We start from the raw sequence: 18,246 nt of genomic DNA on the forward strand, positions 1-18,246 counted from the left end.
GTCTTTCAAACCAAAACATTAGATTAATGAGATATGTTATAAACATTTTGGAGACAGAGCATGGTGGTTATATTTATACCAAATGGCAAGAAAACCATTAGACAACATTTTTTATCTCAGTACGCAAAGTGCAGTGCAGTGGTGTGTGCATCCAACTCAACCCTGCAACAGACTACAAATCAATAGAAATCATAAAACAGTAATGATGGTAAAATCAGTGCCCATGGTGCTGTCCACCAGCAGCTTTGTGTCAATAGGTGGGACTTACCTGGTTTCTGCACTACATGACCTCTTGAAAAGCTGATTCCTGGAAAACATTTTTGGGGAAAAGAAATCGTAGAAATCTGATTTGATTTCAGATCCCAAAGGTGGTCACACTTCACTGTAGATGGCTTTCTCCATTGCAGATGTACCCTGTAACAAATTGCTGTTGTTTTTAGTATTTGGTGTTCAGATTCACAAGTTGTTTCATGTTCGTGTATTGTACAACATAAAAGAAGCATTAAAAACAGTGCTACAAATACTATATCAAGATAAAATTTTCACAGCTAAATTAATTCTAACCATTTTTTTTCAAGCAGAAAATTGTCTTTAAAATAGAGAGTCCTAAATTTCTCTTCTATCTCTCAAAAAACCGGAAATTACTTGGAATTAACTGAGGTAGAGGATGATGCTCATTTGTGTTTTGTTTTTTTCCTTTGACATCATGCAAACAAATTCCAGGGTAGTATATGTTCTCCTAAACCTTCTCTTTACAAATAAACCAGACTGCCTGAATGACACGTAAAATAACAAGTGTACAAAGATATTTCAAGCCTTAAAATTAGTATCTCACTAGAAAAAAGACACTGAGGTGCTGAGCATGTTCAGAGAAGGACAACAGAGCTGCAGAAGGGTCTGGAGCACAAGTCTGATGGGCACCAGCTGAGGCAGCTGTGGGGGCTCAGCCTGGAGAAAAGTAGGCTCAGGATGACCTTATTCCCCTCTACAGCTCCCTGAGAGGAGATTGGAGTGAGGAGAGGATCAATCTCTTCTGCCAAGTAGCAAACCTGGAGAAACAGGAGAAAACCAAAAGGCCTCCAGCACCAGGGGAAGTTTGCAGTGGGTATTAGGCAAAATATTTTTATAGAAAGGTGGTCAAGCCCAGAATCAGGCTGCCCAGGGAAATGGCAGAGTTGCTGTCACTTGAGGTATTTAAGAGATTTTTGGATGTGGTACTCAGGGACGTGGTCTAGTGGAAGGAATTTCAGTGTCAGATTTATGGTTGGATTCAATAGTCTTAATGTCCTTTTGACTTTATGAGTCTATGATCTGATAATTTTAACTTAATATCTAAAAATAGGAAAATATTGAACTACTAAGACAGCTTGGGATAAACTAACAGCAAATATAAACTTCGTAGAGCTTCTATATTTATATTTAACATTTTGACTTCAAGGAAGTTATGAGATTTATGTATCTGTCTTACATGCACCAGAGGAGGATTGTCTTCCTGACTGAGGATCTAATGGCTTGTTTCACTGAACATCCGTTTATTTTTTCCTCATCATAAATATTGACTTTGTCTTCCCCTTGTTCCACATTAATGCATTCCATCAATAAATAATGATATGCATCTCAACAGAAGTCAACATCTACTTATTATAATAGTTTTCCTTGTATCATAATAATCAGAAAGACTTCTTATTCAGGATGAAAACATGATTATTGCTCTTCATAGGCCAATAAAAGGTTCTTTTTATTTCCGAATCTACTTTGCAATGACTGCTGGTGGGATCTTTTCTGGTATAAGGAATGTAATACGAAGAGACAAATCATTTTCTCAGTCCTTTGTTCAAAACTTATCAGAGCTGCTTTGGGCTACTGTGTAAGTATTCACTGTATAAAGATGAAGTCAGTGGAAAAAAAGAGGAAAAGATTGATCTCAGTTCTTTTCAACATATATTATCAGAGAATTTATTCATTTATAGATCTCAGTATCTAGTTTTCATCATTTTATTCACGTTATATATATATGGAGGTAGAACAAAGCCACTCTAAATTAAAGTTGGTTGTATAATTCAGTGATCATGTGTAAAATGCCTGAGGAGGAAGTGTGAGGAAAGCTCAGATTGATATTTCAGGTACCTATTAAGTAACAATAGATGCAGTCTGGTTACACTATTTTTAGACTGTAATCTGAGCTTTGAGCTATACAGGCTACCAACCACTGGAAAATAAACTGTAATGAAAAATGTCACCTCACAGAAGAGAGGTGGAATGGCATAAAAAAAGACACAGGAAATTAGCTGGCACACTTAAATAATTTTATTTGCAGCGACATATAATCTAAGAGAATGAATCTCCTGCAAAATATACATAGTAATGCTACTGATGTGGAAAACCAAATACTGTGTACCATATCATGACAGAGCGGCCTAATGAAACAGATGAGTAGGCGAAAGAATTTATTTTTGCACTGGATCAGATGGACATGGAATGAAAGATAAACTTAATATAGTAATTCTCTTTCTTTAAATGGTATTCAATAAACGTAGCTACATTTTATGTTCTTTTACTTTTTCAGTATTCAAAATGAATCCTTTGTTTTAGTGTTTTACCATATCCAGCTGATTGCTTTCTGTATCACTTAGAAGACTTATGTCCCTCCATATTAGACCCTCTTTTTAAGAAGATAATTCCAGATCAGACTTTTAGGACACAGCAATTTTCTGTCTCTAGTGTGACAGTGCTGTTTTGTTTCAAATCTAACTACATGGTTTGGGGATACATGCAGTGTAATTGCAATAGGGCTTTAGTCCTTGTGAATATCTTGTTCAAATAATCTTCCAGCTGCAACAGGCAGCAATGGAGGCTCTGTGGAAAACGTTTTTCTCTGTGGCTGTTTTTCGGCTGCTGGGAAGTTTGCTTGTGTCACTGTCATTTTGGTGTCTAAAAAAAAACCAAACAAAAACTCAAAGGAGAAAAGGTCAACAACAATGACAACAACAAAACCCATCAATAACAATAATTTTTAATTTAACAGATAAAAAAGGACACAAAGAGAACCACTCTGATTCATACAAATGGTTGTTTTAGCACACATTGAACAAATGGATGCATAAATTTACTATGATAAATCCTTGTGCTATATGTGGTTATTTACTATGTGTTCCATTACATAAATTGGTTGCAGAATTATAGCAAATGCTCTTTATTAATCTTACCTTCCCTGTGGCTGGAGAATGACTTTGGGCAATTATCTTCAGTGTGGAACTCAATTTCATTATTGTTGACAGGCGGAAGAGTCTGGGCAACGTCCTAATCCTGCATAGACAGCTGAAATCCTCCTGCTTCTGCTTTTTTGGCATCTTGCATCTCATCTTGCCTTTCTGTGCTGGCACAGTGTACCACAGTATTTCTTTCTAGTACTACTACCTCTAGCTCAGAAACTTTTGAGAATGCAGATTCAAGATAAAACAATCAGAAATGAAAAAACTTGATAGCCCTTATTTTGGCTGTATATAAATTATAAGACAAAAGAAATTTGGCTTTGTGTCAGAAGTTTCACCACATCTTGAATGTGGCCGAATTATCAGTTGTATTTTGTGTCCCTATTTCACTCAAAATTTCCCTGAGAAAATCCTTTAGTAGAAGAAATCTGGACTGAAGAAGTGGGGTGTAGTGCGCTTAAAAAAATATCTCCAAATATTCTACAATATCAACATATCTGTCTATTCCAGGTGTCTGCATTTAATATCATAAAATACTGACTAAATTACCAAAATTACTTTATGGTTGCTTGTCCAGACATACTGAATGCCATTTGTATTTCATGTAGTTGTGAAAGATTGCTAAGTGCATATATGTCAGTAAATGGCAGGAACTGAGGAGATTCCAGAAGGATTTTTACAGATTCAAAGCAATGAGATATTTATATGAAACTTCGACCTGTGAGATAGAAAAATCAGAAGTGATGCAAATACACAGGGAGTACCTCTGGAAAGAGACAGGCCTTTTCAGTAGCACAAGTTCTGTGCTCCCTCCATGCATTCTGCTCCTCCTGCTTCTCCCACAATCTCATTTCAGGTACATTTTTTTTGTTAAAAATGTTTCCACTAGGGTCTTCCTTTGGACCATCTCTATTCCACAGGACAATCGCCATTGCCTCTCCATTGTACATGGCAGCATGGAAAAAATAGTAGGAAAGTTAAAGAGGTGAAATGACAGGGAAAAATAGATAACATAGTATAACCTTCTGTCATGATTAATCCTTCAAAATTCACTACTTAAGAAAGGAATACCAGTAAAACAGTGATGCTGAACAACACCAAAGTGAGTGTTGCAGGAGAATAGCCTAAAGAACAAAAAATGTCCATTCTAGGTAAGGTGGGTCTGAGAAACTTGTTAATTTGTTCAGATAATGAGATGGTAAAATTGGTAGCTTTATTTAAGAATTATCCTTCAGTCTGTTCTTTATTCTGTTATTATAACTAAAAACAATTCAAAACTCTTTATTACAGAATGTGTAATTTATTTACATTAAAATATATATAGAATAAATTGCCTCATATCAACAAATTTCAGAGGCCACACCAAAAGATAAAATAAATTTTGTAAAAATAAATTCAAAAGTCATGTCCAGGAACACATGACATGGTTACCTTGATGTCAAGATTGTCGTGGGTCTAGGTCTTCAAAATGGGCAAGAGCAGTTGTTGGTTGCTGCAAAGTTGTTTGTTACAGGAGCACCTCAATCTCAGAGACAGAGTCCCAAGTGTTAAAGTCCCTAGGAAAAGCTTTCTGCTATAGAGTCCCCATTAGAAGCAGAAGCTGCAGCCTGGTACAGAGTCCTGAGCAGAGGCAGAAATTGCAGCAGCAGCTCCTCTCTTCTTCTGGGAGGTGATGATGGTGGTGAGAGAGGGAGAGAGAGGGAGAGAGAGAGCTCTTATTCCAGTACATGGATTTTTATTTACAAATTACCCAACGAGCTAAAAACATGAAGCATTTCTTCCAAACATATTAGAATTCTAGTTCTATAGTACGAAAGTTTACACTTAACTTGCACATATAGCCTATCTGTTCTATGTAAAGGATGTAAGCAATATTCTTACTATATGTTTATTATGTCTAGAACTATGTTTTTGAGCTCTCACTGAAGCTTGTTTTTAAAGCTTGTTTTTGAAGCTTTTTTTTTACCCCAGATTCTAAGGTTTTTGCTCTTTCAGGCACTTAAAGCACACCCTTAGTTACTTATAACTAAAGCTTACTCCTCTGTTTCATGTCTGAGTGGCTTAATGTGCTTTAATTTATCTACAGATTTTAATTTGATTCCTGCATTCTGATCTCTCTCTGAGGAACCCAGTGAGACCCCTGTTTTACACACTCCAGCATCTCTCCCTCTTCTTTGAACCATATAAATTCCCTTAACATCTTTATTAATCATCTCTTGAATGCATTGGAGGAAACAAAGCATCATGATTAGCACCACAATTATGATGAGAAAAATATATAAACGTACTTCCAAAAACTTTTTCACCCGTGATGTCAAATTCCACCCATCAAACAAACCATCCAACCTCAACCATTCTGTGACTTCATCACACCATCCTCAAGCTGTTTGGTCTGTCCTTCCCTCCTGGATGGCCCTCTGGTAGCAGAGAAGGCATCCCTCTCATCAAGGTCTGGCGTGGCTTGTGTCCCCACCCCTCAACCCTACTGGGTTGCAGCCAACAGCAGAGCCATAAGATCTTCTTGGTGGCAAACAGAGGCCAATCCAGTCTTGGTCTTGACTATTTCATGAGGGTCTTTGCCAGCCCTGCTCCTTTCACCTGGTTATCAAAGCAGAGTTTCACCTGCCTCAGCCAGTAACAAGTGGCTACCAAAGCACACAGATTTGCATTAACAGTGTAACTACAAGGATAGTGGGCCAAACTCTATTTCCACAAATAAAAAACATTCCCCGTGGTATTTGTAAAGAGATATTATTAAATGCACACTGAACTAAACAAGTATGATTACACCAAAGGTCTGATTTCTATATATAGCATGAAAAGGAGAAACATCTTTAACTAAAACTTGATTTTTCCCTGTATAACTAAATTTGGCACACTAACTAAACAAGTGAAAAAGGGTGATTCTGGGGTTGTGTTGGACAGACATAATACTTTAGCTAAAGTTACTTAAACATTTACTTTAAGTTGGCTAATTGGTAAATCTGTACTACTAAAAGCAAACAAAGCAAAAGCTTAACATATAATTCAACCCCATATTTCTCTTAAGCTATCACCTGACAAAAATTCCACAATAATACTGATTCCCAGATTAAAAAACCTAAAGTTCACAATCTTCAGCAGGTAAAACACAAGACGTCAGGTACAAGTTGAAATCCCTGTGCAATTCACGTCTGTGTGCCTGCTTTTTACTTACAGAATGATTAATGTTTTCTTACATCTGATAGGATTTCACGTTCTTTGCTGGAATCCACCTGTGAAAATACAAACAAATTCTTTGCTCCAAGTTATTAGAGGAAATGGACCTTCAATTTTCCCTGGTTTTTTATTTGTAATTAAAACTGAAGGATTTTATTTTAATTTTGCCTGTGTGATGTTGGAAAAGTGCCTGGAGATTGGTGGTTCAGGTTCTGCAAAAGAACTGTTCAAAAAATTATAAACATACAAGACTTCACTCAATCTTATCCGTAGTGTTGCCTGTGTCAATCTTCCTTTTGTTGATCTTAAAAAACAGCACACATAAATTTCATAGTGAATATGAAAAGAACAATACAAAACGATATATGCAGTAAAACTAGAAACTTACAATCAGGGATAATTTAAATACAATAATCAATAATATTTTAAATTATAGACATACATTTATAAAATTAGGTAATTATGAATGCTGAAAACATTATGTCATCACCCCAGAGTCTGCAAACAGCTGACAAGCCTTGATTCAATGAGGAATTAAATTATCATCTCCAGATAATGAGCATCAAATGAGGGTCAAATTGCCAAGTTAAAACAACTCAAATATTATTTTGATGCAGAAAACACCAGAGTTTATTAACAATTTCCCTTCCAGATAGAATTAAGGACGGGCCACTGCCTAAATTCTAATTGGAAGAGACCTCCTTGACGCGTTGTTTTTTGTTTTTTTAAACAAAACTCTTAAAAACAAAAGCTACAGCAAAAGATTTCAGGGTGGGAAAGTAATCAAACTCCTTCAGCAGCTTGTTCTCTCCGAAGTTTTCCTTTGGAGATAGAGGATAGAGATGTTTGGAACATGGCAAGCTGCTGGACTGCTTCTGTAATAACAACTGGGAAAAAACATAAGACTAGCAATTCAGAAGAGGCTTTCAACAAAACTCAGATTATTTTCTTGGAATTCCGAAAAATGCTTAAAATTATGAGACAGCTGTGGGTCAGGTCATGGGAAACCTACTGAAATAAGAGAAGGAACTAATAAAAAATGAAGACAAAGGAACGTTAAATTTACAACTTAAATTATTATCTTGGAACTGAAGGTGCCTGGATACCTTTTGATTCAGGAAGGTGTCTGGGGGTTTTCTAAAATTTACTTGGAATGTTGAGAGAATTCAGGTTAAACAATAAAATATAAGTCACAATATTACTCTGTAACACGAAAATCCTGCAGTTGAAATGATGGTCCTAGAAGTGGTCCTGATTTGTATCTGTGAAGCATTTTATCAATAATTTGAGAAATACAAACTAGAAATTTATTACAATTTGGTTCAAAGGAAAACTGCAGTATTGGCAAAAATTTGTGAAATATAAATTTGCAAAACATAAATTTGCAAGTTTCTTCTTTATACAAATTCAAAACTTATTAAATAATAATGAGGGCATTGCAAAGGATTAGAAACTGTTTTTAAAACAATTAACTCTAGGAAAATTAAAATTTAATGTTGATATTTGAATAAGTGTCCACTAATATTTGAATTATAACAAATTGTTAAATATAGATTGTGTCTATTCAAATTAGATATAAAATGTTTTGTACCTTCATGATTTTAGGAATTTCAGCATAAAATGGATACTTTAAACAACAATCCTGTCAAAATTACAAGTTACAGATTAATGAAATTTTAAAAGGTTTTAACAGTTTCAATCTATTAACATCTTTTAAATCTAATCCTTCCATTCTTTTGACTAGCAATTAACTATCAGAGTATCAAGAACCTCCATGACCCCAATATTTCTATCTTTGCTCTCCATTGAGACAAGAGATCTCTTCCCCACACTATGGTAGGATTTTTATACCGTGAAGGGAAGAACAGTTACTTTTTCCTTTCCTGGCCCTGTAATGAGAATCGTGTGTTCACTTTGCAAACACAAGACAGCTCCTTCAACTCCTGTGAGAGAGCTCAAAGGTGTTACTGAACTCTGGTGTTTTGGCCAAAAGAGATAAGATGTCACTGAAAGCAGTTCTTGAAGTCCCCCCCACCTCCTCTTTGCAGCCTTGGATTCGTGCATGGATGGTGAGGATGGGGAGCTGATGGAGCCTCTGGAATCACAGTGGAGTGGGCATGCTCATGTGTCAATACAGAGCATATCACTTATTTCACTAATATCTCCTGGGCATGCACTCACCATCTAAGAGGCAGAAGGTGGATTACAACACTCAGGGGAAACAAATGAGCTTACTGTTAATGGTAGTGCTCGTCCGGATGCTTTGGTCTGAATGGACACTGCATTGAGCTTTAAATTATTAGGTTTTAATATTCATGATGCATTGAGGAGAGAGAATCAAAGTGTAGCAGCTGTTAGATGTCCAACACGTGCATATGGATCCAGTGTGGCATTTGAGAAAAGTACAGAGCCGTGTGTACGGCCTCTAACTCCTCCAGCACGTATTTTGACAAGGCTTTGAAGGGTGATAGCAGTTCCAGTTTGCATAATTGAAAACAGCAGTTCTGAAAAGTGGCAGATAGGAGCTTAGAGGCAACCACTGGGAAATAAAAGCCTGTCTGGTTGCTCTAAAAACCTGCCCCCAGGCAGTAGTGTATTACAAGTCCACTTCCCTATATAGAAGACACAAATCAGAAATTTGTATGATTAGAAATGCAAAGCAAGAAATCGGAGCCATGTTTGGAAATGGTGAGATCTGAGAAATGGCAAATTGTGCACCTTTACTTAAACAGGTATATTTGTAATGTATTTTTAAGCAGCTTATCACTGTTGGCTCATCTTTCATCAGACATCTCTATTGTTTACCCAGTGCGTTTAATTTTGCTTTACTTTAATTTTGCCTGTTGATTTTTTTTTAATAAGGGTCCCTTTTTTTTTTGTTTAGTCACAAGCTAGATGCAACTGGTATACACCCATAGGTCTTCATCCCACATAGGCTTAAATCCACCAGTGCATCTTTAGGCAGAGAATGGTGGGTGCCTGCATGAGGAAGCTCTTTTCCCTCATGGTAAATTAACAAGAAGTGAGATGACCCCTGTACTGTTTTACCATTAGACCATATCTTTTAAATTCAACGTTTTTCAAAACACTAGACCTGATTCTCCCTTTCTAATAAAGAAAACTCTGACATTCATTCTGATATTGTGCTCCTTTTTTCCTTTCAGATTTCTTACCTCCAAAAGAAAAGAAATGGACACTTCATCTCCTGCCTGCTCTGTGAAGAATAAAGTGACTGTAGCTGAGGGCACTGCAGTCACAGCTCTCCATCCCCTCTTCATGCAGGTAGTCCACCTAATCTGGAGGCTGAATGCTGGCACAGGTTACTCCAGTTGTCCTGAGCTAAAGAGTCCTGCTAGAAAGAGAATATTCCCAGTGAAGAATCATGTCCATTTTACGCTCTTCTTGGCACAAGAAAATACATCTGGGAAACTAGGTTTTTTCCTCAGTCCTGCACTGTGATTCTCAATATTTTATGGTTTTCTTTTATAAAATGCATTTACAGGCCTTGTTATGTACAAATAATGTATTCTCTGATATGTGCTATTTCTGCCATGAGTGAAGCAGGTACTGCTCTTAGGATCACTGGTATATCTGCCCAGTTTTCTAGAAAGAAGTTTTAGTTCATAATAACTCCACTTTGTCAATATTTCCCTAGAGCCTGGACTTGCACTTTAAGTGGAACACTTTATCCTGTAGTGAAATGATATTTTATCATATCCAGGCAATTTCAGGGGTATTTGGTGAGTCATACTCCATGCTTTTAGTGGGTTCACATAAAAGGATAAGTCTGCTTATAAATCTTTTCTGTGTGCTTCTCAGTGTAGCTCTATCTATTATATTCCTGAAGTACTCAGAAAAGGGAAAACACATTTCCAGCCTTTAAAGAAACGACACTTGTTCTTTTATAAACAATCAATTTTGTAGCAAGTTTTAAGGGAAATTTTGCTTTAACACCAGATCAAAAAATTAAAATCAACTTTACAGAAGACTGTACTGGTCTTTTTATTTTCAGGATGGATGTAATTTATTAATTTTTCTATGATGTCTAAGTACAGAGGAAGGATTAATTAGGTAAAGAGAGCAAAAATTTATGAAATATGAAACCTAAGGAAGACATAGACTTACTTATGTTGCACACAACACAACGTAAGGGAGAAAAGAGCAAAATAAACTCAGGTCTTCCAAAATTCTGTAACAGAGCCCCTTCATGTTAGCATTGCTATAAAAAAATCTTTTGTGTCATTAGTAAAACTTTCTGGCTGATAGTTTATGATTAGCTCTTTTTAAACACACAAATTCTACAGGAAAGGAGCCATGTATATATATTTTTTAGTCTCAGTCTAATATGATTAAAATTTACTCAAGTACCTGTCAAAACCAAAGGCACATTACCTCTGAAGTTATATTCTTTTTCATCCACTGTTTTAAAGCTTTAGGTCTTTCCAATTTACTTGAGGTATTTCCAAGTTATCTACCGCTGTGGTGCTTAAGTGCCAATATCTGATGTTTCCTTTTGCTGTAAATTGATTCTTTGTACCTAGTCAGATGTGTGAACCTTCCTACTGTGCATCTAAATACACTGAGAAATTGTGTGAGGAATCATGACTATCACAAGCAGCAAAAAATGTCTCAATCACTCCCGAAACGTAAGGGGTTAGGAAGCAAATTGGTGACTCCAGTTTAGCTCTTCAGTCTCTACAGGAAGATTAGATGGGGGTTTCTGCTCAGCTTTGAAAAAATCCATATTTTTCAGATGAAACAAGAAAAGGCATATTCTGCTTAACATTAACCTTGTCATCATTTTCCCCTCTCTTTCCCACTCTGTCTTCTCCTTATAAAGCCATTTTCTGTTGCATTTTGAAAAACGCCAGGTCTTGAGAGGATGTTGCTTATTTCTGTTCACATTTGAATGAGGGTGTTCTTTACTTTCATTACCTCTTATTAGGACCGATTTTGAAATATTGCCATTATGGTGATAGTTTACTTACATAAAGCCAAGACAACAGTATGCAGTCTTCTGGAAAATCACTTCTTCTCAGTGAGGACAATATTTTAGATTAATCTCTGAGTAATAAACTCAAGATTAATTCTTCTATCCACTATTATCATCTGAAGCATAGTGAAAATTCTTAATTTTCAGGACTGATAGGAGGTATTTTTGTTTCGTTATTGATAGGGGTTATTGTTTGTTACTGTATATAGACGTATGTAATAACTCTGGCTAATTTATTTTGCTGGTTGGACTTTAAGCACTTTTAATACAGAACATATTTGTTGTCAACAATTTTACTAAGAAATTATTTAGAATGAGGAACTGCTAAAATAGGCTTTTTCTAGCTAAACCATGTTAGGGGAGACATCATAAGCAAGAATATTGTCTATGAAATAAAAACAGTGTTATGATCACGATGAATATGTTTGACATGACAAGCAGTCATGTTTGACATGACAAGCAGGCTGAGGTTTTCACAATATAAATTATATATATCTATATATATATATCTATATATAAATAAACAAACATTTGTACTATTACTGCTACTTTTTCTGGAAAAAAAAATTCTAAAATAAAAAGACAACTTATTTTCCTGCACTGAAACTCTGTAACTTTGGAACCTGAAGAATAGAACCTGAACCTGAAGTTTTTCTCAGGTTTCAGTCCAAGAAATTCAGCATTTGGGCCTCCATGCTGTAAGCTCACATTTCTTAAGACTCACTAGCAAGAATTACTTTAGCTCATGTTTGAAGCTTTGTTTTAGTAAGAGATGGGAGAAATTGGGCAACGGGGTATTTTACACTGGGCTGAGGAGAACCAACCATTCTCCTACTGTTGTTTAGTACAAACAGATCAGTTAGAAGAAGCAATAATGGAGTGTACACACAGGCTCATTTTTATGGGATGCTTGACAGGACACAAAATCTTTTGCCGAAATGGTTAAGAGTGATCAAAAGAAATAATCTTTCCTCACTAAGAAACTCTCAAGTTTTGAAAATTATAAAACTGAGAATAAAAACAAAGCTCTGTGTTTCACCCTTCAGTGCCTGGATGAGGCAGAAAAGAATGGATCAGGCATCAATTTGTTAGGCATAACTGCTCTCCCTTGTTTTCCAGGGTCTGTACTGAGGTGAACTGGAAATTTTGCCTGAATATTCATTACTATGACATATTGGAGAAAATAATTCAGTGGCCTTCAGAAAGTTTCAACCACTCAAAGTATTAAATGTCCAGAGAGAGTGAACTAGAACAGAACATGAAGGTTAGAAGATACAAAGAAATAAGTTGCCAACAATGACTTTTGGGATTCAGTTCTACCTGAGAGATAGGATGGTGGTTTACAATCAGCTGAACAGGTCAGCTCAGGTTTCTTTTCTTGTGTTGACACAGCAAGAAGACAAGTTTATGTATTAGGATTTCCTGATGGATAAACAGGACAAAAACACACTTTGACCCTCGAAGGGTTACAGCTTTAAATCTACAGGCATGACCTGGTGTGAATCTGTTCACTAGAAAATGTTCCATGGCTGTGGTGTCATCAGTGACTCCAGTAAAAAAGTGTGTGCATTTCTGTATGCATGTCTTTTTTTTAATTAAACCAAATAAAGAGTTTTGCATTCATTTTGTGACATCAGGTGTGCTTCTGGGTATGCAAATATCTGCATATGAATGCATATCTCCATGTACATTTATCCATGAGCTCTTCCAGGTTTGCACATTAACGGATCTGTGAATCTTTTTCCTCACTGAAGAAAAAAAAAATTACAAGAAACTTATATAATTTAACCTAATTAATGTCTAATATAATTTGACCACATTGTTATCCCCTAATTTCTCTAAATATATAATTTTTAGATTCAGTAATAGAAAAAAATAAAGCATTTGGAATCAGACACTATTTTAAACTGAATAGAATATATACCTGGAAAAATAAAAAGGCAGATTTCTGGCTTCTACACGGAGGATGTTAGCTATGCTGTCACCCTTAAGTAGATATTATTTCAAATTTTTCCTCCCTAAAGAAATATTACCAGCCAGATGCCACATAACTAAACAAGGCAATTGCTCATTTACATGGTAATATCAAAATTGAAAGGAAAAAGTAGTAATTTTCATATGCAATACTCAATATCAACTTTGATTAAAATTGATCTTAGTTTAAATTATTTAAATAAGGTAGCTCTACTTTGATCATGAGAGCTCATTTTCAGAGTGAAGACTTCATTCCAGTCTTGATACCCTAATTAAATATGATGGCCTGAATTAGCATTCATCTACTTATTATATTTGTCACATCTTCACCAAAAATATATCACACCTCAAACCACCCTGACCTCTCACTCCTGAAGCTGGGAAGTCTCACAGGTGTTCAGAAAGGGAGTTCAGCAGTTCAACTACAATTTATTTGTGCTTAAAGCCTGCAATATTTGTATGAAAATCAGCAGCAATACCAGAACAGGGATCACAATGTTTAATTTTGAAACTTTAAACGCAAGTGGACATGAACTTCTACAGCGGAGTGGAGTTTGAGGACTGTCTGTTCAGTACGCCATGCTGACAGTCAGTTTTCTCGGAAAACTACTTCCAGACTTTAGCTGGAACTTGTCTGTTTCGTTCCACTGAAGCTTGCGTCACTGAATCCTGAGTGGTTAACAGACATGGAAAAGACTGTCATCCTTTTTACTCCTTGGCACTTAGTTCTTACTGAGTAACACCCGGCCCCAGAAAAAATTCTCAGGCAAGGAACTCAGCAGACATGCAAAAGATCACAGGAGAATATCAAGTAGGAGTACCAAGTGTCACGGAATGGGACTTAGCTCTGAAAAGATCTGATTTTGAAATACTTGAAATCATTTTCATGTAATGCAGTAGATTATCAACCTGTAATAAAAATATAAATAAAAAATAAGGCAACTGCACTCTCCGCAGAAACATGAATTATAAAGAAATATGCTAAAATATTTAAGCCTTTCTAAGGATTGATTTTTGAATTTGTTTTACAGATACAGTCACGGAGACAAATAGGTTTTGTTCCACTGAATAGTGAACTGACATAACTGCCCTGTCAAAAGAAGATGTGAAGTTCCCATTATCAGCATTTGTGCTGTGATGTTGTCTGGTAAACTGCTTTCCCCAACAGCTTTGCTTTAAGCAAGTTGTGAAAATGCAAACTGGCAATAGAAGACAGGAAATTCAGATAATTTCAAAGTCCCAAATCTGGAAACAGAGGAAGAAGGGGAAAATTTATCTTCCTAATAGCTCATGAAGAAGAACAATGGAGGAATACACTTGTGTCTGATCTTGAACCACTTTCTCAGATAATGGGGACTCTTTAATTTCCTGAGCTAATGAAGAGAATTCTGTTCTCTGATGGAAAGCTAGAAGGGTGTTAAAAACTTGCTCCTAATAGTGAGTGTGGGGGACAAACTTTCATTCTGTGAAAAACCTGGGGTTTGTTTTCACTGAAAATGCCATGCAGCTTATATCTAATCAATTCATTAAAAGAAAAAATAAAAAGCATTCGTTTTCATTTGTATTTGCTATAGAAAATCTCATTATAAACATTGGATCATCAAGTTTTTATTTTTAATAATCACCACCATGACATTTTTTTCCTGTTGAAAAATATTTTTAAAAAGTTTTGAAAGTATTTATGGGTTTTAGTTCTATATGAAACAATCAGGGTGAAATACTTTAATTACTATTCATCATATAAACTATAGCTTTCATGTATCTGAAAAATAAAAAAATGTAACATTATTCTGCACATATTGACCCCAAGAGCATGAGAGTCCTAAGGCTAAGCCATTATTTCCTTAGGTTAAAGCTGGCATTCTTCCTGAACTCCAGAAGTCTTTGGGCTGTGATACTCTAAATTCTATTTAATCTCGTCTATAGACAGCAAAGCAGTGGTAAGATGCCACAGGTTACAACATGTCCATTCAGGTACTCAGGATAAACACCAAGTGAGAAACATAATTGATTTAGAATCAAGAAATGTAGAAAGCAGGATATTATCTTCTGTAAATCCACATACAAGGTCTACTGCAGCTCTCATTCTACTCCACTCCTAAACAAAATTGAATAATACTGCATACCATGTGAATCTTGTCAGAATTTGGATTTGCAGAAGTGGGAGCAGAGGAGAATGGAAACATTTCTCTAATTATCTTTAAGGGGTAACTCTGGAAAAGACTAATAGTATCGAGCATTCCTGATAGGAAATCCTTTATGTTACATAACCAGTATTTCAGACCAAAATATTAATATTATCTTTACAAAACAAATTAACGAGATGACTTCAATTTGTTGTGAGTTGTTTTAGCAATTATTCATCTCTTATTAACATTACATATAAAAGCTACTGATGCAGCAAGACTTTAAAAAAATGTGTTAGCAAAAAAGGAACTCTACTACATTCTTATGAAAACTCGGTAATTTAATGCAATAGGTTCATCCAGAAGAAATTTGGCAGGGGATATTGGAATTTTCCCAGCCTTGATACCATGCAGAGATTCATGAAATCTAACAGCGAAGAAAGATAGAGTACCTAATTAGAAGTCATTACAGTGGGCATATTGTGTATGAATTGCATGCCATTTTTGATGTTTGGGAGCCTGGATGTGCTCTACCGTGGCTGTATTTATAGGTTTCATTTATTTCTCTGGCATTTACCCAGTAAGAGCAGTATTTGATTTAAGAGATTTCTTGCAGACAAGAACAGCTTTATCTTGAAAGTAAGACGCCAGAACCTGACCATAAAAAGCTTTGGGTTCAGCCAGTCAGGCCATGTATCTTTTTAAACCAATGCCACCCTCCTCTGGAGTCTGTACCCTGAGAAAATACAGCTCCAAGAAAGTCTACGTTCCAAAAACTTCACACCACAGTCACACTATCCTTTGGATGGTTCTGATAACAGGTGGTGGTGCTATCTCCACCCAGATGAAATCAAACCCTGTTGGCATGGTAATGATTTTGAGTATTGGAATTAAATTTGGTTTGTGCAGTCAATATGAATTTATGGTTTACATCTAAAGTAAACTAGTTATGTCTTTCAATGCCATTTGTTACATTTAGTCCCTTGGTTAAAATTGGACATTGAGGACATTTTGTTTTTCTGAGCTTTTTTTCCCCTTAGTGTACAGAGAATGGCTTCTGATTTATAATTTTTTTTCTCTAGGCTTTCTACAGAACTTCTAAAAATGAGAGTATGTTTTTCCCCCTTATTTGTTATAAAGTTGCAAGGTGAAACACTGAGCAAGTTCACATATTAGGAGCATCGAGAGGTCTGAGTGTTTTGGCTACTTGGATTTGAAGAGAAGGAATAATTTGAATCACATACTCATTTGTTAAAAGAATTAAAATATGTAAAAATGCATGCACAATTGGTAGAAACTAGAGGGTAATCTGTGAGAGGATTGTCAAGAGGTTTAGAAAGGAGAAGCTACTAGCTAACCTGTTTGGTTTAAAGATAAAAGCTGTACAAAAATAATTTTATATCTCCAGATGGGACCCATCATTTCTCCACACAACATATCCATATTTTATATTTACAGTGTACTTCTCTGAGTTGAAGGTCAAGATCAGTAACAGGGGAGTCTATTTCATAAAAGGTTGCCTTGTGGAAATATCACAATAGCTCCCAATTTTTTTCCTGAGACAAAGTCTTTGGAAACATGATATTTTGAATTCTTATACCATATGCATAGAAATGAAGGGATATCTCCAATTCTCAGGGACAGTAGATTCTTTTCCTAAAGAGGTGAAATTTGTCTGAGAAGGTTTTTTTTAAAGAGGAGAGGAGAGGAGAGGAGAGGAGAGGAGAGGAGAGGAGAGGAGAGGAGAGGAGAGGAGAGGAGAGGAGAGGAGAGGAGAGGAGAGGAGAGGAGAGGAGAGGAGAGGAGAGGAGAGGAGAGGAGAGGAGAGGAGAGGAGAGGAGAGGAGAGGAGAGGAGAGGAGAGGAGAGGAGAGGAGAGGAGAGGAGAGGAGAGGAGAGGAGAGGAGAGGAGAGGAGAGGAGAGGAGAGGAGAGGAGAGGAGAGGAGAGGAGAGGAGAGGAGAGGAGAGGAGAGGAGAGGAGAGGAGAGGAGAGGAGAGGAGAGGAGCAAATCCCCCTCAAATGATAAGTGCAAGGACACTATTGCATAAAATCCTAGAGCATTAGATTATTATTAGAACATAATTTAAATATGCCAGCTCTTCTCCACCAGTTCCTACCTACAAATATATATATGCGGCTGTTAATCCTTTATCAATCTTTCTTCATCAGTAATGATATGAAGGAAAGTTATTTTTTGCTGTATGTTCTCTTTTCTCTTCTATGGAAATGTTTATCTGTGAGAAAAGGATACAATATGATGACATTTTATAATTCAATGTCCTAGCTTCAATATACTGGTGGTGAAAGTGACAAGCAATCTTCCTCGAGATTAAGGCATAAAATGCCAACTGAGAGTTTATAAGATTTCTCCATAAATCCAGTTTCCATTGGCTGTTCCGTTTTTGACATCTTTTTATGCTATCAGAATAAAAGTCAGTGGACAAAGAGGCAGAATCAGAAGCTCACAAGCAGACTTCTGAACAGCACTGAGAAGTCAATAGCATTAGTTGACTTCAGCTGAATATTTCATTCCTGTAATTTTAGTGTGGCTCTAATATAATTTCAAATCTGAACTCTTAATCTGAAAATAGATCTCTGGGGTGAATTTGGAATTAGCCTGTTTAAAGACCTAGGCTTCCACTGAACACCAATACGGTTTTATTAGCTTTGTTCAGGGAGAAACCATAACATTTTATGTAACAGTATTTCTTTTTTCTGGGACAATAGTCCTTAACGGAATTA

The 18,246-nt window shown here is 36.2% G+C and overlaps 1 long non-coding RNA gene across 5 annotated transcripts in view; it reads right to left on the minus strand.

Moving 5' to 3' along the window:
- Positions 1–2,284: 2,284 nt before the first annotated feature.
- Positions 2,285–18,246, minus strand: part of LOC148219683 (uncharacterized) — a 143,386-nt gene continuing 127,424 nt past the window's right edge. For 2 of the 5 annotated variants that reach the window (XR_015799411.1, XR_015799412.1), the window contains 4 exons: positions 9,584–9,762; positions 6,409–6,466; positions 3,207–5,810; positions 2,285–2,931 (listed from right to left, as the gene is read on the minus strand). This is a non-coding gene — a long non-coding RNA (uncharacterized LOC148219683). The remainder of the gene's footprint in view (positions 2,932–3,206; positions 5,811–6,408; positions 6,467–9,583; positions 9,763–18,246) is intronic. The other 3 variants (XR_015799415.1, XR_015799414.1, XR_015799413.1) reach the window with 2 other exon arrangements.

Source organism: Sturnus vulgaris, chromosome Z (assembly GCF_052056855.1).
Source record: "Sturnus vulgaris isolate bStuVul1 chromosome Z, bStuVul1.hap1, whole genome shotgun sequence".
Lineage (NCBI taxonomy): Eukaryota > Metazoa > Chordata > Aves > Passeriformes > Sturnidae > Sturnus > Sturnus vulgaris.